The 23,764-nt window shown below is 39.2% G+C and overlaps 1 long non-coding RNA gene across 6 annotated transcripts in view; it reads right to left on the bottom strand.

The window, feature by feature from the left end:
- Window positions 1-1,403: 1,403 nt before the first annotated feature.
- Window positions 1,404-23,764, bottom strand: part of LOC122554547 — a 73,660-nt gene continuing 51,299 nt past the window's right edge. For 3 of the 6 annotated variants that reach the window (XR_006313015.1, XR_006313016.1, XR_006313014.1), the window contains 3 exons: window positions 12,236-12,386; window positions 8,438-8,507; window positions 3,288-5,282 (listed from right to left, as the gene is read on the bottom strand). This is a non-coding gene — a long non-coding RNA (uncharacterized LOC122554547). Of the gene's footprint in view, window positions 2,283-3,287; window positions 5,283-7,994; window positions 8,101-8,432; window positions 8,508-12,235; window positions 12,387-23,764 lie in introns of those variants that run through there. The other 3 variants (XR_006313019.1, XR_006313018.1, XR_006313017.1) reach the window with 3 other exon arrangements.

Below are 23,764 nucleotides of genomic sequence, written 5' to 3'. Positions count from 1 at the left end.
TGGCCACTGTGATTCTTCGAGTTTATCTCCCTGAACTTATCTAAATGGAGAATGGCGGAAAAGAAAAGGGAGGCTTTTTTTTTGAGTGCTGGCCCTTTTTCAACCACGAGCAACTGATGCGGGCGCACAAAAGGCGCCTTTGTCTCTTTAAATCTGTTTCGCTCAATATGCTCTTTGTGTAACGAATGGTTCGCCACTCTGCAGGTGTCGAGCACTTCCTCTGACCGTTAGAGCTGCCTACCCAGCTCCCTGTCGGCAGCGCTGCTGACACTGCTCGCTGCGTCTCGCCACGGGCCAGTTAGTTGTACAAGTGACCAGGTTACACTTGCCTGGGCAGTGACGGGGCGGATGGAGGTGGGGATGTTTCTGCAGGGCCTTATAATCTTGTGTTTGAAATAAAAAGGCAAGGTGTGTGTGGGGGGGTGGGGCGTTGACAGATAAAGCCTAATGAAAAGAAGCAGGCATCTCCCAGATGTGCTGCTGTTGTTGGGAGCTGTTTTTATTACTGTGGCAGAGACTTGCCTCAGGGCAAAACCAGACACAGATCTGTTCCATCCGTTGTAAGGCTGGTGTTTATCGTTCATTAAAGTCCAACCGTCTGCTCTTTTTTTTTTAAAAAAGAAAGGGAGTGGGGGGAGGAGGGAAATTCTCCCAGTGATGATATTCTTAAATGTGTGTGCTGGGAATCAGCTCATCTTCCAGCTCACTGACAACCCAGAGCTGTACTTGCTATAGATTACTGTCAAAAGTCTTTTTTTTGACAGCACTGTCTGGTTCAACCACTCCAACAGATCACTGTCGCCCATCTGAGGGAGCATTCTTGAATGGCAGACGCATGCCAAGTTCAAACAAGAAGCTGCAACAACCGTGAAACGTGACTCTTTACCTCCTTGTCTGGTGTGTTTTAGTGGGAGTTGAGGGGGGGGGGGGGTCACATTCCTGCAGCAACCGGTTGTAAAGTAATTCCAGGGCATCTAAAGAATCAGGACGGATACATTCCTTCTGTAGGCGTAAAGGCTTTTTGACAAAAGAGATTATAGGGGATAGCCTGTTTGCAGCGAAACGCTGCTCTTTGTACCATTGTCAAGAACTGCACCGAGTAAAATCGAATGCACTTGAATGGCTTAAAGGGAGCAGAATCCTCCAAAAGCAGCCCCGGCCATTTTGAACTTTGACTCTGCAGCCTGAACATGTTGCCGAGATGAATTATTTCAAGCTGGGCAGCTCAGGCACACGGGGTTTGACTCCCAGATGGAACGCTGCAAGTTCAAATCTTGAAGCGGCCTTGCACTTGAACTTGGGTCTGTTTTGTCTGGACTCAACCCAGTGCTTGCAGATCAAATAACACACAGAGAGGAGTAAGTGCTCCATTTATTGTGGCGGGATGGGGGGGGGGGGGGGGAAGGGAGGGGAATGGGGAGAGCGGGAGACTGATTGCAGTCTGTCTGACTTGAATTATAGCTCCTGCCGGCCAGCTTTTAATGACCAGGAGAACTCCAGTAACAGAACCTCTTGTTTAGCGAAGGGTGATTGATTGTAACTCGACTGGATGATGATAAACTTAGGCAACTGAAATGTAAAAACAAATGAAAGATGTTAATCTCGATCACAATGCTGATTTGAATTCCAAGTGGAATTATTGCTGTGTTATTTAATCCTTGCTTTCTATTCCTTGTTTTAAACCAAAGCAGTTTGTCCCCCCTAATTTGCCTTTCCAGTTTGCAAACGTCGTGTTTTTTGTTTGTGGACACCAACCTGTGGCTTTATTAAAGGCTGGAGGTCGGCACTGGCGGGAAAGACAAAGAGTGCCACAGGAGGGGGTTGCATGTTTCTCTGACCAGTTCAGTTGCGACCAGCTGGGGAAGCCGGCTGCAGCACATTCGGGCAGTGCCTGTGGTTTGCAAGCTCACGAGAAGCGACCCCCAGCGCCGGGCAGACAAAAGAATACTCCCTTCCTCAAGGGAGTGGCCAGTTTGCTCTTGTTAGGCACTGCCGCTCCAAGATGCTTTGCAAGAGACGCGACGGAGTGACTGGCGGAGCTTTGATTTAGGGAGCAGAACATGGAGCTGCATCGGGAGAACGTACATTTACATAGCACCTTTCACGATCCGAGGACAGGCCAAAAGTGTTTTGCAGCCGATCGAGTGCATTTGAAATGTAGCCCCGACTGTAAATATGGGGAAACACAACAGCCAGTTTGCACACAGTAATCTCGCACAAAGGAATCGTGATGGGACGGTCATTTTTACCAAAACGGAACAAAGACTGCGGATACTGAAGATCTGAAATAGAAGAAAAACAACTTACTGGAGAAACTCAGCAGGACTTTCTGCAGCGATTTCTGCTTTAGAACCATTTTTTGTCCAGAATATTGGGGAGCAGCCCCACCCCCTCCCCGAACTACCACCATGAAATTGGTGTTTACTGTTGGAGAGGCTAAACAGCTGATCCCAAAGATGGCACCGCCAATGATGCTGCACTAGATTTTGGTCTCAGGGATTGGAAATGCTGTCAAGATTGAGTAGACTGGACAGTGGCTGAAGGGTGGCTGTTAGGTTCACTGATGGGAGTGTGAATAAAGTGTTAACTCTAATCTGCAAGCAGCCCTGTGAAAAAAAAACTGTCTTTTTTATTAGGAACTTACGTTCTTCTTAACCCGCTTATCGCTGTCTGGCCTTTTTAAAATATGCGTAAAACATATCCCACAACACTAAACAGGATATGTATATAATTTGCACTATATTTTAATGCTGTTTACCTTTGAATAAATGTCTTGCTACATAGCTACGCACATTAACGATTTATTTAAATTATTTAAATGTTATTAGGCATGGGATACAGCAATATTTACAGTCACAGGCATAGAGTCATAGAGATATACAGTACGGAAACGGACCCTTCGGTCTAATTCGTCTATGCCGACCAGGTATCCTAACCTAATCTAGTCCCATTTGCCAGCACTTGGTCCATATCTCTCTAAACCCCTTCCTATTCATATACCCATCCAGGTACATTTTAAATACTGCAATTGTAACAATCTCCACCACTTCCTTTGGTAGCTCATTCCACACATGTACCAGTCTTTGTGTGAAAAAAATTGCCCCTTAGGTCCCTTTTGTATCTTTCCCCTCTCACCTTAAACCTATCGTTTTGGACTCCCCCATCCCAGGGAAAAGACCTTGTCCATGCCCCTCATTATTTTATAAAATTCTATAAGGTCACCCCTCAACCTCTAACACTCGTGGGAAAACAGTACCAGCCTATTCAGCCTCTTCCTATAGCTCAAAACCTCCAACCCGGGCAACATACTTGTAAATCTTTTTGAACCCTTTCAAGTCTCATAACAATTTATTTTCACACTATAAGGTTCCAGTACATGTAAATTACAGTAAATAGCATAATCTGTATTTGCTATGCACTGGTTCATTTAAGTGTTTGCTTTATGTGACCAATTTCAAAATAACATGTTACTTAAATAGAACTTGTGTGTGTGTGTGTGTGTGAACATGTGTACAATCATCTCTTCATGCCAAAATTCTTATATAGTTGTGTGTTACACCACTATGTTAACACAATGCATGTAGGATCAGCAATAGATGAAATAAACAGCTCAATTAAATATCATCATAACTAAAAGGATTTATTTTGTTCTGAAGAATGACTACTTTCTGGATGTGTGACTGTTGTACTAAGCTGTTTTGCTGCCTTGTATGATTTATTGCATTTTCTTACAAAGGTCTGGAGTGTAACATAGGCAGAATGTACCTGCTTGTGATCAGTGGGGTAAGAGCATGATAAATTTTTTTGGTCAGAGGGAAATATTTCTTTATAAGCAGGCCCTTACAAACAGAATTTATCCAGCAGAAACAAAACATTCAGAATCTCACTATGAAGCTTGTGGAATCTAGTTGCTTCTCTTTTTCCCATAAGTGTGTGCATTACGTGGAAAAAAATGATTTCCAAGAAATAGCTTTTTTTTAGCCACCAGTTGCTGCTGACGACATTAGGATTGTGTGATCCTTTGGTGAAGAAATAACAATTCTAGCAGCCTTGCAGTTGTTAAAAACTACACATCACACCCTTTCCAATTCATCAGTATATTTTTAAAAAATGTGTTTCGTGGTAGCTTGCTAATCAAACAGATCTTCTCATAGCATTGCTCATTGAAGACTGTCACATCGTGTAACCAGTAATAAATTACTCTGTGACTAAAGTGGACTTTTTTGAAGCTGGATTGGCTCTTAAAGTTACAGAGTCTGCTTCTTCATAAATTCTGAAGTTAATTAATAGTTAAAATGTGTGTAGAATCCCCACACTATTGAGAACATTTCTAGATTGGAGACCTGCTTTATGCTGGTTGTGGAAACTCAAAATGACCACTCCTTAGAATGGTTACAAGTTGTCCATTATGGTGGGTATTGCAACTCGCCACATTTGCTGCCAATCAGGCCTAGGTTTTTTCAGTTGCATCACTGACAGTGAGTCAGTCATTTTGAATGTATTATTCTTACTGAACAAAGTGGGAGATCTAGATCTTGCAGTGAAGAGATTATTAATTGTCAGTTCTGTGGGGCAATACACAGTGAGCACTGTCTGTGAAAATGTACCCCAATTGAGTGAAGCAATACCTCCAGACCTTAGAAAATAGAAGCAAGAGAAAGAAGAAAATAAACATCACATTCAGAATAATATTTCACAGAGTTGTTAGGCGTGACTCCTAGTGTGAAACAACTAATTATCTCTTTAAAATTTACTAAACTAACATGAATTCAATAATTGTTATAATTGTGTAGGTGTTCTGATTGAAGAAGAAACTGTTTCAAAAATAAAATAACAGATTAATAAAAGATTGACAATCAATACACAATTTATTATTCTCTTTCAGTCCATGCTTTGTGGGTAGTTCTCACAGAGAATGAGTAGAAATATTAATGAGCTTGGGAAAAGCTTATATAGGGAAAGATTATATCCTTACTCGGTCTCTGTCAATTTTCAACATAACTGCATCTAGCTCTAAATGTTTCTGGTAATATCCGCAACATAATTTTTACTCCACAGTTTTGTAAAAGGCACATAACTTTATTCAATGAATTACGTTCAGTTTTCTTCTGCATTGTGAAATTATGATCACTGGATTCATATCTACATGAGGCTCCAGCTCTCAGAAGAGTGTAGCTACCTCAGGGGCAATACTTTACGAAAGAAGAAAAGCAGACAGACCTCAATTTATCGAGCTCCTGGCATGATTTTAGGGCATCCCAAAGGACATTAGTACTAACAACCTTCAGGAAAAGAGAGAGAAAAATAAGGTAGGTCATGTTTTATGAAATTTATTTCAGTTAGTTGCCAAGCATTAAAGAAAAGTAGAAAAATTGCCTGACTGTATCTCAGATCTAATGGCCCAAGGTTACCATAGCTGAATGTGCTATCATGCAGCTTGATGCTTTAAATATTTGTTTTGGCAGCCAGTCCTTAAAACTATGCAAAAGAAAAAAAATCGGCAAAGCACATTTCTTTTATCAGTATGCCTATTTAAAAAGGTTACTGCAAGTTACCACAAATATTTCATGATAATCATCTGACATGTATGACAGTACCATCTAGCACATGTATAGAATAAGGGAAGCTGGAAGGTTTTCAAAAAGACAAATGCAATGTTGATTTTCCATACCATTTTATTTTATTAAAAATATGTGGTTCAGTGAAAGAAAACATTCCATAAATATATGTGTATTCTACGAAGTTGGCTGAAATTCCGGAGAGATGGGTGATGGTCGTGTGATAATTTAAGAAAAAAACCATTACTGGAGAGATGTGACAATTGGAACAGACAGCACTGTGTGAAAGTTGAGAGCAAATCAGACAGCAAACATGAGGACCAGGGAATAAGTGGAGTGCAAACTGGGTGAAAAACTGAATTACGATCCAGTCCTACTGGGATACTTCAATTTCATTTTGTTTAATTCATCAGACAAATTTAGGCCAGTTCAACTATTTCCGCATTAACATTGAGCAAGTAGTTTCCAAGGACTTAGTGAATATAACTCCTTTAGTCAAAAAGAGAGAGAGAGAAAAAGCTGGAAACGACTGACTGGTTACCTTAACATCTGTCAGAAGGAAAATGTTGGAAGCTTAAAGATGCTATAGCAGAATATTTAGAGATGTGTATTCAAATGGAGTCAACATGGTTTTGTGAATGGTAAGTCATCTTTAACCAATTTATTGGAGTGCTTTGAGGATGTAACATGCTGTGGATTAAGTGGAACCAGCAGATCTGCTGTATACAGATTTCCAGAAGGTGCTGCAAAGGATATTGTAGTTAACAAAAACTCATGGTCTACAAGGTTTAAGAGATAATATGTTGGCATCAATAGAAGATTGGTTAGTGAGCAATAAACAGGGGGTCACCGTAAATGGATCATTTTCTATTTGGCAATATATAATCAGTGGTGTACCACAGGGATCAGGGCTGGGGCCTCAACATTTTACAACTTGTAAAAATATCTTGGACGAAGTAGAATTCCTAATTTTGCTGATGACAAAAGATCGGTAGAAGTAGTCCATTGCTGCACAAAGAAGCATGCTACTTAAATGGTAAGAGATTGCAGAGCTCATGAGATGCAGTGGGATCTGGGTATCCCAATGCATGAATTGCAGCAAGTTAGTATGAAGTTAGAAGTGATTCAGGTTTCTAATAGGTGATTAACATTTATTGTGAGGGAAATTGAATACAAAAATAGGGAAGTATGCTTCAGTTATGCAGACTTTGGTTAAGCCACATTTGGAGTACTATGTACACTACCGGTCTTCTTCCTTAAGAAAGGATGTAAATGGGTTGGAGGCAGATCAAATGTTTACTAGATGAAGACCTGGAACAAGTGGGTTGTCTTATGAGGAAAATTTGAATAGGCTCAGCTTATGTCCTTTGAAGTTTACAAGTACCAAGAAGTGACTTGCTTGAAAAGTATAAAGACTGGAGGGACATTAACAGAATACATGTGGAAAAGATGTTTCCTTTCATGGGAGAATCTAGAATTAGGAGTCATTGTTTAAAAATATGAGTCACCCCTTCACGAAAAGGAGGAATTCTTTCTCACAGAAGCAAAGTCTTTGATTATATTCAAGAAAATGCAAGATAGATTCTTGATAAGCAAGGAGGTGAAAGGTTATTGAGGAAGAGCAAGAATGTAGAGGAATCAGATTAGCAATGTTCCTATTGAATAGGCAGAACAGGCTCAAGTGCTGAGTGGCCTGCTTCTGTTTCTGCAAGTAGCCATCCCAATTTGTGACAGTTGGTTCAATAACAAATGAGAATTAGCATTCTTCAATGGTGAAGCATTTGGAAAGACCATTGAGTCAGCCACTTTCAGAATTACATATGTATGTTTGATTCTTCAGCATACTTTTGTCATCATCACTCCCTAATTGAACTGAACATCTCAGTGGCACAGACCAAGTCTTTCAGAAAGCCTCAACAAAATATTGAAACCTGATATCACTTTTAATGTAATAGCTGCAACATATATTCTTTCTATTCCAGACAGGAATTTGACCCTCACATGATTCAGTCATTTGTGAATAAATTACACTGAACTTAATATCATATCCAAGCATTACAGAAGGTCAAGTCCGGACGAGGCCAATTTTTTTCCTCGATCAATCAATTCTTAAATCATCGGCTATTGCAGCTTTGCTTTGTCCAACGTCAACTCTGTTGGCGTCATTGCTAAAATCTGGGCCACAGTTGCATTCATTGTTCAGCGAGCTTTACCATATAGTTAAACCCACCGACAGCAATGAATGTTGATTGTGACCTTTGCTGGGACTGTTTTCGTCTTCCCGGAAATTATCTATAATGATTATGCTAGCCTCCGTCATAGCAAATGGGTTTCAGACCAAGATCCGTGGGTTGAACTAACCCAAAGGCAGGTGGAGGAGGTTGGCTACAAGGTACAATCAACGGTCGATGGTTTCTCCAATAGTATCAAACTCACCGACAGCGTTGAATGTTCCCTGAAGCCACCACTTGATAAAAATAGAATCTAAAAGGGTAAGGTCAGTCTAACTCCTTAGATGCATGGATGTCTAATCAGGTACAATCTGCAAATAGAGTGAGAATTCACCATGAGGAGAACATACAAAACACCTGATTTTTTTTTCTGTCATTGGCAAACATGTTTTTAGGAATGTTCAAATCTGTTTTGATGCAATCTAATCCTTTGCTATGATGATATTTAAAGTGCTTAAAACATATTGCGAGGAGGCAATGACTGATTGTGCTGAGTGAAAGACAATTCTTGCTCCCCAACACTGCCCCCACCCTGCCCCCACCCCACCTCCAAACTGCTGTCCACTAAAAATCCAATGATTAAGAATGCAACGTTTGGTCGAAAAGGCAATTAAATATACAATGGCGACAACAAGAAAAGCACCTTACAAAGAAATTCCTTTTCAAACGGCATGCATTTTGAGTAACACACTGCAGTGCCTGTTGACAAGTCTGGAATCTGCACAAAAGAAAGAGATGATTTATCATACAAATGTTGAAAGGATGCATTTAAAATGTTACACACAAAAGCAGAATCCATATAGAATGTTTAACACTGCAGTTTTAATCAACTTGGATCTTGCGGTTAGATGGCACACAGGGTGACCAGCACACACATGAATTATGCTGATTTGCATGATTACAGCCTGTTTATGGTAAAAGTAGGTTAGCGTGACCGATTCTGCTTCTAGCTTTTACGATACGACTTGGCATTTGTTAATTCTGTATGAATGCATCATGTAAACAAAAGGAACTTTGTCTTCTCAACAAAATACAGAGGGAAAAAAAAACCTCTGCCTGGTTTTAAGTGCAAAGAAAATAGGAGAAAATACTTTGTCTTTTGGAGGACTGGAAATACTTCTTCAGAAAATAAAATGGCTTCCAAGGTAGTTACTAAATCATGAATCTATCAGCCAGTATGATGGTTTTGGGTGGACTATCATGTGTTCCATGAAATGCCCTATAACTACATCTTTCTTTGATTTCTAATGGTGTATATGTGTAAATGAATGTGTGTATCAAGTGTTGTACATATTTTCTAAATAAGATGTTCAGATATGTTGCCAGGGTTGGAGGATCTGAGCTACAGGGAGAGGCTGAACAGGCTGGGGCTGTTTTCCCTGGAGCATCGGAGGTTGAGAGATGACCTTATAGAGGTTTACAAAATTATGAGGGGCATGGATAGGATAAATAGACAAAGTCTTTTCCTTGGGGGTCAGGGAGTCCAGAACTAGAGGGCTTGGTTTAGGGTGAGAGGGGAAAGATATAAAAGAGACCAAAGGGGCAACTTTTTCACGCAGAGGGTGGTACGTGTATGGAATGAGCTGCCAGAGGATGTGGTGGAGGCTGGTACAATTGCAACATTTAAGAGGCATTTGAATAGGAAAGGTTTGGAGGGTTATGGGCCGGGTGCTGGCAGGTGGGACTAGATTTGGTAGGGATATCTGGTTGGCATGGACTGGTTGGACCGAAGGATCTGTTTCCATGCTGTACATCTCTATGACTATAAGTGGACTTGAACTTGGTCCTCTTGACTCAGAGGTAGCAACATTACCATTATGTCACAAGAATCCTTAGTTTGTTGTACAAAACTCATAAAAGGCAGTGGATGAAAATCAAATCATTGGATCAGTGTATTATTTACATCCATTTTGGCTATGAGGGATGAAAATTAAATTTTCCACTTGTCTAGTTTGACCTAATGGTTTAATTTTAACAGAATGGCATGGTCTTAAAGGTCAGGGTGACCCAAACCAAGATAAGTTAGAAGTCATTTCGAGGCTCAAATTACCACCATAATAAAATGAGAAGCATTAAGAGCACCTTTTTTGTATTGTGCATTGCCACAAGGTTGCAAATATTTGTTTTTTGGTTTCATTTTCGCCTATTTGGAAGTATAATTTAATTTGCAAAAAACTAGAACAGTTTTTTTTGTTAAGATACACCACAGCATTCCCTGAAAAATATTAGTTCAGGATTAGGCAGACAGTGCTCTGGGACTCTTAAAAAAACCACTTGCTGGATACTATGATGTTAGCTTCATGAAATATTCACTCAGGTGATTATACTGTGGAATGTAAAGGCAGCAGAAATGAAAGAGTTTACTGATATCCCTGGGATCGTCTATTTGAATACAGTAGTATATTTAGCATTTAAACTAACAAATAGCATAAGAGGATCCATAGAATATGACTTCTCATTTTATTCATGACCCTGATCAATTTTCCCATCACTTCCTCAAATATATCCTAACCAAGAGCCGTTAAAGCATACACTCTATCTGAATGTTCGGCAAGAATGAACTCTGCATTAAGACAATTCTGAATGGAAAGACTTCCAATTAATAATACTCTAAAGCATTTCAAAGCTCTGTAAATTATTTTTAATGCTCAACTCAGATCAAGCAACTGTTCAGAAGCATTTCCCCCACACTGACAATGAGAAAATTTACCAGTTATTCTGTATTAGTGTTGATAATTTGGGAAGAATGTTGGCTAAGATACTCTGCATTGCAATTGCTATCCTCCAAGCCCACTTCCCACACCAGTTGAGCATGTGACACCTCTGATAGCAACACTATGTCAGCACTGCATTGAGAGTCACCAACTGTACTACGGGTCCATGGAGAAGGGATTGGAATCCATAGTTTTCTGTCTCAATCAATTGATACCATTAAGTTGACACAATTAATATCTTTCTAATTGTTTGCTGAAAAATAAGCGAAAACAGTGATCCACAATATCTATTCTTTTGTGCATGAAACGCTTTCATTAAGCTACATAAAAGACTGACCTCCTGAAAAAAAAGGTGCTGATTTGGCCCATCATTGGATATAATCCTTCTTGGAATACTGGAGCAACCTGGAGCATTATTTCCAATAGTAACTATTTTTGGAATGCTTTCAAAGACAAATCTTCATGCTCAGAGGATAAGATGTCAGTGCTCAGTGGTTCTGTTATCGCAGTCGGATTTGATTTGTCAGCTTTCTTCCAACCAACATAAGGGCTTTAATTGCATCAACCACAGAATAATTTCAAACCATAATCGTTAAGCAACTTAAATACTGCTTTCTATGGGGAAAGGGAGACAGCGACAGAAAGACGAACAAATCTGTTGTTCCCAGCCCTGGTTTATTTTTTTAACACTCTAGCAAAAGTGCAGCTGCTAAGATGCTGATTTAAAGATTCAATTTCCCTTCCTTGTTTCTCTCGTAAGATTGAGATACGATGCATCAGTGCCTGACTTTCAAATCAATGAAAATATTTCCAAAGTCCCTCCGATACCAAATGGTCCTTAAAAGATATGTTGAAATTGTAACTAATCCTGTCAAAATCAAATTATTGACCTCCCTGGCCAGTGTCAGAATTAAAGCTGAATTTGTGGAAAGTTGTCAAAAGGTACTATGAGCAAGCAATTGGGATTGCATTTGAGTGTTACTTTGCAAGCTACACTTATTAGATTAGATTACTTACAGTGTGGAAACAAGCCCTTCGGCCCAACAAGTCCACACCGACCTTCAGAAGAGCAACCCATCCAGAACCGTTCCCCTACATTTGCCCCTTCACCTGACACTACGGGCAATTTAGCATGGCCAATTCACCTAACCTGCACATCTTTGGACTGTGGGAGGAAACCCATGCAGATACAGGGAGAATGTGCAAACTCCATACAGACAGTTGCCTGAGGCAGGAATTGAACCCGGGTCTCGGGCGCTGTGAGGCAGCAGTGCTAACCACTGTACCCCTGTGCCGCCCGATTTTGCAAACGGTCGATTTAACAAATGGTATAAGGCAAACAGCAGAACAATTCACAGGACAGAAGGAGAAACAGTAAATATTCAGCAGGACAGGCAGCATTTGTGCAGGGCGAAACAGTATTAATGTTTCACTTCAATTTTTTTGTCAGAACTTTTCATAAGTTTAATAAAAATTCATCAACCCGCAACATTAACTCCTTTTCTCTTCACAGATGTTACATAACCTGCTGAATATGTCCAGTATGTAGCTTTGATTTAATTTTATTCCCAGTATCTACAGTACACTTCCCTGTATCCCTCAACAGAAGTTTTGGTTTATCTTGGTTCACATCACATACAAGAAGAATTGCTTTCATATTGAAAGGATATAATAGCGAATCTGGAAGAAAACTGTGAATATGTGCTAGTAACAAGTGCACAGAATGACTTACCTGCAAATGGGGAATATGTTTCCAAACTCCAGTCAACAGAACAAGTTCTCCACTTGGCCAGTCATCGGACAACATGAACCATGGCCACAGAAAGGTCCACTTTCAACAGTCTTCCGTACCAAGTGGTAGAGATTAACGGATGTGTAGGAATCTGAAGAGATAAAGCAATGAAATCTGAGTGGATCCATTTTAAAGTAAAAGGCAGATTTTGAAAGTGAAAAAGAAATCACCAGGAAACCCTTCAAACTCAGTCAGCAATAATCGAAACCCTAATCCATTTCAAACAATGCACAACACAAACTTGCTGGTGTTTTCTGGGCACCTTGTGGAATTCTCCATGTGTAGTATTTGCTTTGAACCATTTGCAAACCCATTTTGACATGAATTCTGGTCAAGTATGAAAGGTTGACAACCATCCAGGTACAGCCTGGAGTTTTCCACTCACTGTTGTGAGCAACCTGAGAAAATCATAGAGGTATCAGGGAGGGGTCTTTCAGGGAAAAAAAAAAGATATTTCCTTTGTAAATAAACAATTCACTTTATTGCTACAATAAAGATTTTGGAGAAGCTTGAAGGAAGAGTGAAGACTCTTTAGCTAGGCACATGATTAAAGATTATAGATCTAATCTTCAGGATTATATCACAGAGCTGGAAAAATCTAACATTTAGTGTGCACATCAGATAAACGGTTAAGTATGAGTTTGTAAAGGGACCTCATCATAGGAAGTGACGTAACATCATGTGACTGCTCTTTTGCAGCCTCATGACAAGATAAAGTCACAGCAAAAAGTTCCTCAGGTAAAGGTCATCTTTTTCTTATCTACTCTGCAAATACTCTTGAGCAGCACATGGAGAATAAGTGGCTTATACAGTGGTCACAAGTGACAGACAAGCATGGAATCGTGTTTGTGGTGACTGAAAAAGTGTCAAGAGTGTGGTGCTGGAAAAGCACAGCAAGTCAGACAGCATCTGAGGAGCAGGAGAGTTGATGTTTTGAGCATAAGGCCTTCAAGACTGAAAAACTCACAAGTCTGAATAAAGCAGAAGGTTTATAAGGGGCCTTGGTATGAATCCATGCAGTGAACAGGTCAGTGCAACATTGTATGAAATGGGTGGCTTTGCAAGTAATTGACGAAGAAAAAGCTACATACAAGGAATTAATAGAAATATACGATGCCTACTTTAAATGTGTGAAAAAATAGCATTGTTTTTTGAAGGGTCACCTGACCTGAAATGTTAACTCTGATTTCTGTCCACAGACCTGTTGAGCTTTTCCAGTAACTCCTGTTTTTGAAAAAGTAGCATAGTTGAGTAGGTTAAATTTAATAAGCATAGCCAGGGACGCGGAAAAAGTATTGATACCTTTATATCTGCACTGACTTGAAATGGAGTGAGAGCATGGTAGCTTAAAAAATGGAATTAGCAGGACTGGATTATCATTGGAGTTGGTTGACCACATGCAGTTGAGGGATGATTTATCCTTAACAAAGCCAATTCAATTGAGCGGTTTCACAGGTCGGAAAGGAAAACTGACTGGGGTTTTAGGATGATGGGGACAACCGTATCTCAAAAACAACTGACTTAATGAAGTTCACAATGCTCAAAACAGAAGTTGTTGTACACTAACTAGAAGGAAGAAGGAGTGTGCATCAATCACTTCTGCTAAGCTAGTGTGTCAGGAAAAAGGACTGGTGTGAAAATTCTCCTGCTAAAGAGGCTGAAATCCACTTTGCAAGAAGAGTCACTTGTAAACTATGTGGCAGCAAGAAGCTGAGAAAAGACCAAGATCATGTGACATTACTTCACTTTCTGTGACAATATATCCTATTAGCTTTTTGCACAGACTAAACTACTTTTATTGCATGTCTTTCCAAATTTCTGATTCCATCCAGTATATTCCAATGATAATGTGTGATCTGACATCAACACATTATTCACATTATTACAATAATTGTTGATTACACCACCATAATCAGTACTTTTAGTGACACAGGCAATTTATTTGCAGGCCAGTGACAGGATTGAAGACTTCAGTGTTTTGCCAATGAAGAAACTCATTCAAACTATTTTCTAAATCATAAAGAAACATCTTGCAGAACCTTTCAAAAAACACCTGTCATCTTATGACTCTCAATATCAAAAGGTTACCTTTGTAATCTCACAGAAGCGAAATTTGAACAGCTAATAATTTGGGGCTTTTTTTTTGAATGAATTAATTGCAGCAAAGCTGATGATTCACTTCTGCAGCTCACCACTGCGGCTCCTCTTGAACTCTACCACTCGCAAGTGCTGACAACTGTGGCTTCTGTGGCAGGTCAAGTTTCAGTTCTTGTTTGAATCAGCTCAACTGACCTTAAGACAATTACATGGAGACCAGATAATTGGAAAACCCACACTGCATCAAAGCGCCAGCAAACATGCTGCATCATACTAATTACTAATCATTATGCATTTTCTTCAGAGGTACAAAATGAATCTTGACACCAATGGACGTAAGAAATAGGTTAAAGGTATTTTTGTTTTGATTGACAGTTCTCTGAAGTTACATTTTGACGTATCCTACAGGTTTGTACTGGCAACTGAAGATGCAAGGTGTGAGTGCAATGTTCCAAAAGGAAATACATTACGTGCAATCTCTGGATAATTATCAATAGCTCAACGGTTAAGAAATGGAACCATGCAAAATTGAAAATACAAACTTGTTTTTACATTTATTGGTTCAAACATTTTAAACAAAAAAAGATTTCACGTTTTCAGATGAAATATGAATCAAAATCACAAACCAGATCTATAATTGCACATTTAGTGTTTGTTTCCTGTTCACAAAAAGAGGGATTGAGGCCTTCCTTTGAGAAAAGGAACGGCCCAAATGTTAAATATTCAATATTGTATTCCAATTTTAAAATTAATTAAATGCAAAAATGCTTACGATCATATAAATCTCCAAGGTGAGAACAAGAGGCGGCCATTTGGCCCCTCAAGCCTGGCTCTGCTATTTAGTAATCAGATTGTTAGGGATGTACATGTATGTAAAGTTAATGCTACAATTTCCATTCCCTTGCTTACCACTTCTACCTCCATCAGTTTCTAAGGAAGAGCATACTATTCTGACCCTCAGAAGACTTTAACTCACCTCTCTCTCTCTCAAGAGGGTGACAACTTATTTTCAAATAGTGACATGACTTTGGATTTTTTATACTACAAAGAGGTGCAAAGCAAAATTATAGTAGTTTTTTCCTACAAATCAATAAAACAAAGTAATAATCTTCCTTAAAATGTAAACAAGTGTTTATTGGTGCATAGGAATCAAACGCTAAAGGATTATAAGTCATTATTTTCTTCCAATTGGTTGTGCATTTTCCAGATCAGCTTTTGTAAGTATGTCAATTGGAAATTTTAAAAAGCAATAGCTCAGGCAGAATCTTGCATTGTGCCCCCCTGCACCCTCGCTGAAAATCAGACATTAAACAAGAAGCGACAGACGTGAATCTGGGATCAGGTTGTGTTTGATCACTGATCTCCACAGGGCCTTGAACTGCTAACAGCATCTGTCATGGGAATGGCCAGTGACCTGTGCCAAATTGAAGAGACTGTCTTAACCAGTCAGTCTAGAGGGCGAGTGTTTGTGAAATGGAGCATCTCCTCCTGGGTCATAAGGCATGGCTCAGATTTTCTGACCTAAATTTTCTGCTCTGACGGAAGACAAGATTAGATTTATTCCCAGCGGGAAAACAAAATCATTTTTATTTCAATCCCTGATTGCATCTGTGTACCTGCATGGATCAACAATATCTGTATTTAATTATTAAGAGCTTCAGTCATTGCTTTTCTTTCATCCTTTGGATTACAGCCAGTGTTGTACTAGTGCCAACACAATGGGCTTTTTTAAGCCCCCCCTTTCAGATCAACTCATTAAATGTTTCCCTGAAAAGAAATCAAGTTTTCTTATTTCCCTCTTTTTTTTTTGCTGGGGTACAAGACAGATTTGATGACAGACCATTCCAGAAGTTGGCAGGAATATTCTAGAAACAAGTTGAGGCCAATGTGCCCTTGTGGGAAACAGGTGGTCCTGTCAATTTATTCTGCTTTGCAGTGCTCCTCAGTGTAATTCAGCTCAAAGTGAGTTGGAAAACCAACCAGTGAAGCAAAAGTGATTCAAACATCATTGAATCAGTGACTTCAATAGTTCTGGTTCAGAGTCAATTCTCTCTCACAGAAATGCTGGCCCAGTTTCATATTAAATGTTTTTTAATCTTAAGGTTGCCAACACTTAATTCTTTTTAAGAAAAAAAGTGCATTCAATACCACATTCCTTTGGGAACATCGTGACTGATGTATTTCCATGAGAACACCCCACATAAAAGAAGCTTGAAGCTGTATTAACAAGGCACATTCCACCCACAGTCAAGAAAGCCAGGTTTGTGCTGCTTAATGTGGTCGTGCTATTTTAGGATTATGCAGTCCAGCAGCCAGGAGGGTCGTTTGAGTTAATATGTTCCATATTGCAATGTGATTATTTTTAAACGCTCTATTCAGATTCAAGCAACTTTGCTTCACTCTAGCACTGAGAAGGCTCTGATTGAGGTGGGAACGTTTTGCTACTATAAGGGAAAATATCCAATGTTCCCAGGCTGTTGCATACTTACTGTAACAGTTTGCAGCCAAAAGGACATGTGCTAAACATTTGTCAGCAAAACAGATGTGAACTCAGTTAGCCCCATAGACAGTTATCTTTGGTTACAAAGATTTTTAAAAATCATTTCCAATAATTGAATTAAAACTGTTTTCTGAGCAATAGAAACTTAAATCAATACAGCAGGAATTCAGTGTAGATGGTGTACCTGAGAAAATTAAAATATTTACTGAGCTCATGTCACAAACTCTCATTTAATTTGGCTGTGATTGGGTTTGGGATTTTTTTCCAGTGTGCGTTGCTACAAAATTTCTTGTAGCATTAACTTTAACTACACTCCTCTCTGTAATTGTTGTAAAAGCTGACAACCCTGTCATCTCAAGCCTTTAACTGAAAAGTATTAATTTGTCATTTGCTGTGTACCTTGATGAATAAGCCATGAAATTAATGCCCACAATTTTCTTCCTCACCAGCCTCCCAAGAGGCTTTGTACCCAGCCATCAGTGGATCGTTGCATTCTTTTCTGTCAGATTCTGTTTATTTAGGGAGTACTGAACTATGAGTCATTGCAGCCCAGTCAGATCCTGACTCAGATGTTCCGATGGAGGCCAAGGCTATTCCTGCATGTCCTACTGTCATTCCAGTTAGGATTGGCAATTCAGCTCAAATTCTTTCAACAGCACCTTCTACTACCAAGGAGGCATCAGACACATGGATACATCACGAACTGCAACTTCCCCTCCAAGTCACAAAGTATCCTGACTTGGAACTACTTCATCATTCTTCCAGTTTCATAGGGTCAAAATCCTGGAACTCCCTTCCTAACTGGTGGTCCAGTATCATGTGAGATTTAACAGTTCAAAATGGTGGCTCATTACCATCTCCTCGCAGGTAATTGGGTGGGCATTCAATGCTGAGCTAGCTAGAGATGCCCAAACCCCACAAACACATTTTAAAAGCAGAAATTTTAGATTCAATTCAAAATCTCAACAGATCTATTTTCTTTCTCTCTGCATTTTTGTCCTATAAGACAATGACTGGTTAGGAAAAGGGGCTATTTTGGTGCCTTGTTGGATAAGTATTAAATTAACATGTTCAATTGGGAATACAACTTCAAAGAGAAATCAGATCTGTACCTACCAGTCTTCCAACCCATTAAAGAGAACACAAGGTTCCAATGCTATAATAAAGTCACTGTTTTTAAATGTGGCCAAGTGCAATAAAGTGTATGAATGCTGAACTGAGAATGGGTTTTTTTTTCCTACTCATCATTCGTATTACAGAACTGGTCATTCTGCAGTATTCATAAACTAGCAATTTTTCTCCTGAAACCAATTCCGTGAACATTCTCCTACTCCGATACCTCATTTGACTACAGTCATCACCCAAATTAGCTACACACCCATCTCCAGAACATATCGCATTACTTCAATCATTTCAGCAATCTTATCAAGTTTCAGCAAGTTCATAACAGAAAACTCTTCAGATGTTGGGAAAGCTTTCATTAAAAATTTTAAAATGTGATAAAGACACCAATAGAAAATTTTCAGTATTGCAAGTTTGCTTCAGCTCATTAAATGGTCATTGCGGTAACAGCTGCACTCATTGAGCTCACTGTTAGCTGCTAACTGAACTTAGTTCATTTTTATCAGATGAATGATGTACAGGATCCATTGAAAAGCACAATATTATATATTAAAGACTGAACAAACCTCCATTACATGCGCATCATCCTTGCCGCTGATACTGCTACGATGGCCATAAGCACTTTAGCGTAGTAACAGGAGTCTTTGCTGAGATACTATGTTATAAAGTAAGCACACTGGGGATGTTAAATGGGTTTCAGAAACGCTCAAATTACGGTACAGTGAAGTAGAAAGCTTTTATATACTGGCTGTGTAGGTGATTCATAAAGGGTTGGTTTAAGATAAGTTGTTTCCATGGGGTGGAGGTGGAGGGGGGGGTGGGGAGTGGGGGGTGTTTGTGTCACTGGGCTCAGTAACAATGTAAACCAAAAATAAACTTCATATTTAAAACAGGAACAATATTGCTTTCTCCTTAATAAAAAATGTTTCAAAGCTAGAGTAAAAAGATTACCTGATGGACAGGTAGAAACAGATGCTTTCAAAAGGGAGTTGGATCAATATCTGAAAAGGAAATAAATTGCAGGGACATGGGGGAGAAAAATCAGGGCAGTGGAACTAACTGCAGAGTTAGTAGAGACAGGGAAGATGGCACAAATGGCCTCCTTTTGTGCTCCAGAATTTTGTCATTCTATATTTGCCCCAGTTTCTGGGAAAGCATAAGTGTTGTAAATACTGGATTTGTAAAATGAGTAGATTATACCATCAAACGTTGGCATGTTTCAATACTTTGTAGCAGCTTTGTATGTGGAAGTAGCAAAGTGAAAATGCAAACTAGCAGAGATCAGGAACTATTTCAACTTGGAGGATTTTGTTTTGATTCTGAATTATTAACTAATATTAACTGACCTTAAACAGTATTATCATTTGTGGGTCGGCAGGATACATGATTTTAGCAAGGAAATTGTAACCATGTCACAAACACTTATTGTATAAAACTCAATTTTTACTACGTAGTCAACTGTTCAGAAAAGCATGAGAGCAATAAGATTCTTCTGCACTCCAAGCAAATTGTCATTGATGAAGTTGCATGGGACGGGAGTGAGGGTTTAATTGTCAGAGGGAATGAATTAAGCAGAAGACTGCACAGCCTCACGGTTTTACAAGAAATAAATATGGTTTAATACTTAACTCTTTATCTTTGTTTCCAGATTTTATTTGGTTTCTCTGCTGTACGATATTTTTAAAAAATGAATGGATTAAATTGATGACAGACAGCTTTAAGCCAACTGTCAGCTTTCTTTCATCGTCCCTGGTATCCTCCCATTCTGCATTATGTTTTGCTCATGGTTGTTTTAACTCGAGTATTAAACATTAAAATTTCTCAGAAATTAACTGGCTAAAGGTGGCAGATTTTCTTGACTGAAATAATAACGGATCAAAAACTTATAAACTTAACCAACTTTAAACTGACTTGTTCAGCTCTAAGCAGATGTGGGAAAAAAATGTCTATCAGTATTTTTTTTAAGTGGTAGAATTTGCCCACTTGACTCAGACACTCAGGGAATAGCGCAGAAACACTTTAATGGAATAAAATGAGGTGTACTGACCAATTTTGCAAAGAAACATGAGTTCAAAGCAGAAAGAATTAGTTTCTGACTGAAGAGTAATTTCTGAAGTGGATTTACTGCCCATCATTAATTGCACCCTGGGCTTTCTCGCTCTCCAGCAGTCTGCTTCCTTTGATCTGAGAGATTAGACTAATTGCTACTGTAAGATGTTGCAGAGCACGCTCAATGCTGAACATGGAAATCTGTATTGAAATTAAACCTGTCAAACTGCATGATGAAACTGGAACAAACTCAAATGGAAGGGTGAGGCAGCCATTGAACCTTTTAATTGAACATCATTGAAATGTTACGTGATACAAGTATCTGACGTTGTATGAATCGGTATTTTCTCTGGAATACAGTGCTTACATGAGATCAAAGGAAGACTATTAGAGGAGCTAATCTAAACGGTGAATACTTCATCCTGTTGATAATTCCTAAATGTTTATTTGTTTGCCTTCTGGAAGTGATTTTCATGTTGCTTAGGGTTTGTTTCAATAGACAAGACTGCTGATGGATCATTTTTCTCAATATTCCAAGAATATGAGACAATGCAATCTTTGTAAAGAAATATAAAGTCTTTTATCGTGAAAGGTGTTTTTGGCTTAATTAAAAATTAAATCTTTTGTTTTTTCTTAAAATTACTTTCATGCACCTTTTCTCCTAATTCTCTTTATTTAAATTCATGGCATCTTATTGGGCTCCCTGATGTGACTTGTGTCATTATAAAGCCCCACTATCTCATTATTTTGGAGCGATAGGAGAGAAGTGGTGAGGGAGATGGTCCAAAGACCAGATGACTACCACCTTCATTCTAAAGCAAGTCTACCAGCATCACCCCTTGTACAAGATCCATTTTGGCCTTGTAATAATTTCTGACACCAAAGAGGGGGAAAGAAAAGGTTACTCTGATAAACAACACTAAGTTCCCCTGCAGCCCACAAGATGAGAGTAGGTTTTGAATTAGCAGCAGAACAGACAGTAATTGCATTTATTGCCTTTGATTTTGTATGAATTTTGAAATGTAATTCTTACAACACAGCATCTGGCTCAAAATAAAAGCCACAATTGTGTGGATACATATGAGTATTTAAAAAAGATTAACTGCAGCAAAATACTAAAATGAACAATGTTATTGTGAAAGAGTCACTTTGTGCAACATAATGTCAAACCTGGCTTATTAACATCGCAAAGTATCTCATTACCTCCGCCTTCACCCCTGGTGGTGCATCTGTATCTCAGCATCCAAAAGGTATGACAGCAAGGGGTCTTTGAGTTGCAGAATGAAAGCACAGAGTTATACAGAGTCTGTGAGTGGTTTGAATATGGGAGTGTGCCCATCGTGAGGCCTAGCGTAACACCACTGAAACCTTAAGACGATTCACAGCCATTAGAAAGAGAACACAACCATTCTGGATGTCACTCTAGATTAGATTCCAGATTAGCAGCACTGGTGATTCGCACACCACACTGTTGAAATATTATTGTATAAAGAATGAGCAGAGCAGTTAGTATGCATAACCTGCAACATAAGACTAAGTCTATGAAATAAAAGTAGCAATGGGTCTGATTTTGCTTTTTTTTTCAGAAAATTCAAACTAAAGCACATATCTGCTTTGTATTGCAAATTGTTCAGTATACTGACAGTATTTTCTATAATTGTTCGTCTTGATCTTTCAAATGGAAAGTCTTTATAAGCTCCATTGTACTAAATCATTCTGAATCCAAGGTTTAGATCTCCAGGTACTCCGTGTACAGAACCAAACACTGGAACTGATTTGCACCAAACCAACCCAATCCATCTAACGTGTCCCTCCATGCATTTGTTACTGTCTTAGCTTGTGGAAACAGAACTAAATACACCATGAAGAGTAGATCAGCAATAGCAATACTTTTGATGAAAAGAGCATCTTAAAAGTACCTTTGTGAAGGCATAAGTAATTAAGTCAGTGAAAAGGAATAGGAGGAAATGCTGGTAGGATGAAATGAAGTGATGGAGGCCAGTGGTTGCACTGAATAGCCTGTTTCCGTGCGTTAAATTCTCCATGGGACTCAAAAGAGGAAAACTGTTTGGATTATCAAATGGGAAACTCCATGTTTAAAAGACCAATTACGTTGTGTTCTCTCTATAGTGAAATGAAAAATGGAAACATATTTAAAATCCTGTTTGAAGTCAATTTTCCTTACTGCAAGCTAAAAACTACTGAGACATCAGGAGTAGACCTCCAACTGTTGGACAGATTCGAAGACTGCATTGTTTTTCCCCTTCCTTCATCAGTCAACAACAAAAAAAAAAGAAACAGGGTGTAAGCAACTGTAGCTGATTACTATCTACAGGACTGTAATCTAAGTGGAGCCATCTAGACTGGTGCAAGCTTTTCACCAAAGTTAAGATTGTCAGTTTTAGATCCTCCCATATGTTCCCCTGGTTAGGAGGGTGGAGCAGACCCGCCCCAGCTCTAACGTTCCAACCCTGAATCCAGAAGATCAATCTGGATTTTGCATCACATGTGTTTTTACCATTTGGTCAATTCTTTCCATGCTGCTGTTTGCCATTCTATTTAATTGGTAGCACCATCACCAAATGGTAGCTATGGCATCAACGTAACTTTTACTTACTTCCACCCATGTGGGCTTCCAAATGTTTCCTACACACTTTTGCTTGCTCCTCTGCCTTCAGGTGGAAAACCTTCAAGTGCGTCAAATAAAACAGTTTCTAGTCCATTAATGTGGCAAAGCTCTGACATGAATACATGGTAAAATATGACCTTCAATGCTTACTAGTGCTTTGTTCTATGATGCAAACTGTGTGTATACATTTCAGCTATAATTATAGTGGCCTTACCATCTTTAGCTCTCTAAATAATTTCAAATCACATACAAAAGGAATGGTATAGGTATCTTCAAAGCTTTTAATTAAAAGTCCTTTCTCCTTTGATCACTTTTGCAGTTTTCCCATCTGTTTCACAGGATGATGGACCAGAGAAGCACTTTCTCATACTTGGAATACAAAAGTAATGGATGACTTATGGAGAAATTTCTTCTTTTATTTCACAGGATGTGGGCAATATTGCGAGGTTGGCACATGTTGCCTATCCCGAAGTGCAAGTTATGGTCGGACGACTTTAACTCAGGCAGTTCATGTGGTGTAGGGACATCAACAGCACTGATAGGGATGGAGTTCCAGAATTTAGACTTACCGACAGAAAAGGGACAGTTACATGGTTCCATGTCAGCATAGGGCATGGGTTGGGGAATCTTGCAGGAGGTAGTGTACACAATATCTGCTACCCTTGCCCTTGTGAGTGATAAAATCATGGGTTAGTAGATGCTGTTCAAGGAGCTTGGCTGAGTTGCTCCAGTACATTCTGTAGATGGTACTGCTGCTGTTTGTCATGGTGAAGGGACTGAGTGCTGAAGGTGGTAGATTGATAGAGAGAAAGCAGGAAATTATAGACCAGTTAGTCTGACCTCAGTGGTGGGAAAGATGCTGGAGTCTATTATAAAGGATGAAATTACGACGCATCTGGATAGTAGTAACAGGATATGTCAGAGTCAGCATGGATTTATGAAGGGGAAATCATGCTTGACTAATCTTCTGGAATTTTTTGAGGATGTAACTCTGAAGATGGACGAGGGAGATCCAGTAGATGTAGTGTACCTGGACTTTCAGAAAGCTTTTGATAAAGTCCCACATAGGAGG

This window comes from Chiloscyllium plagiosum, chromosome 11 (genome assembly GCF_004010195.1).
Source record: "Chiloscyllium plagiosum isolate BGI_BamShark_2017 chromosome 11, ASM401019v2, whole genome shotgun sequence".
NCBI lineage: Eukaryota > Metazoa > Chordata > Chondrichthyes > Orectolobiformes > Hemiscylliidae > Chiloscyllium > Chiloscyllium plagiosum.
Note: the sequence above shows the minus strand (reverse complement) of the source record. Positions and strands in the feature narration are given on the sequence as shown.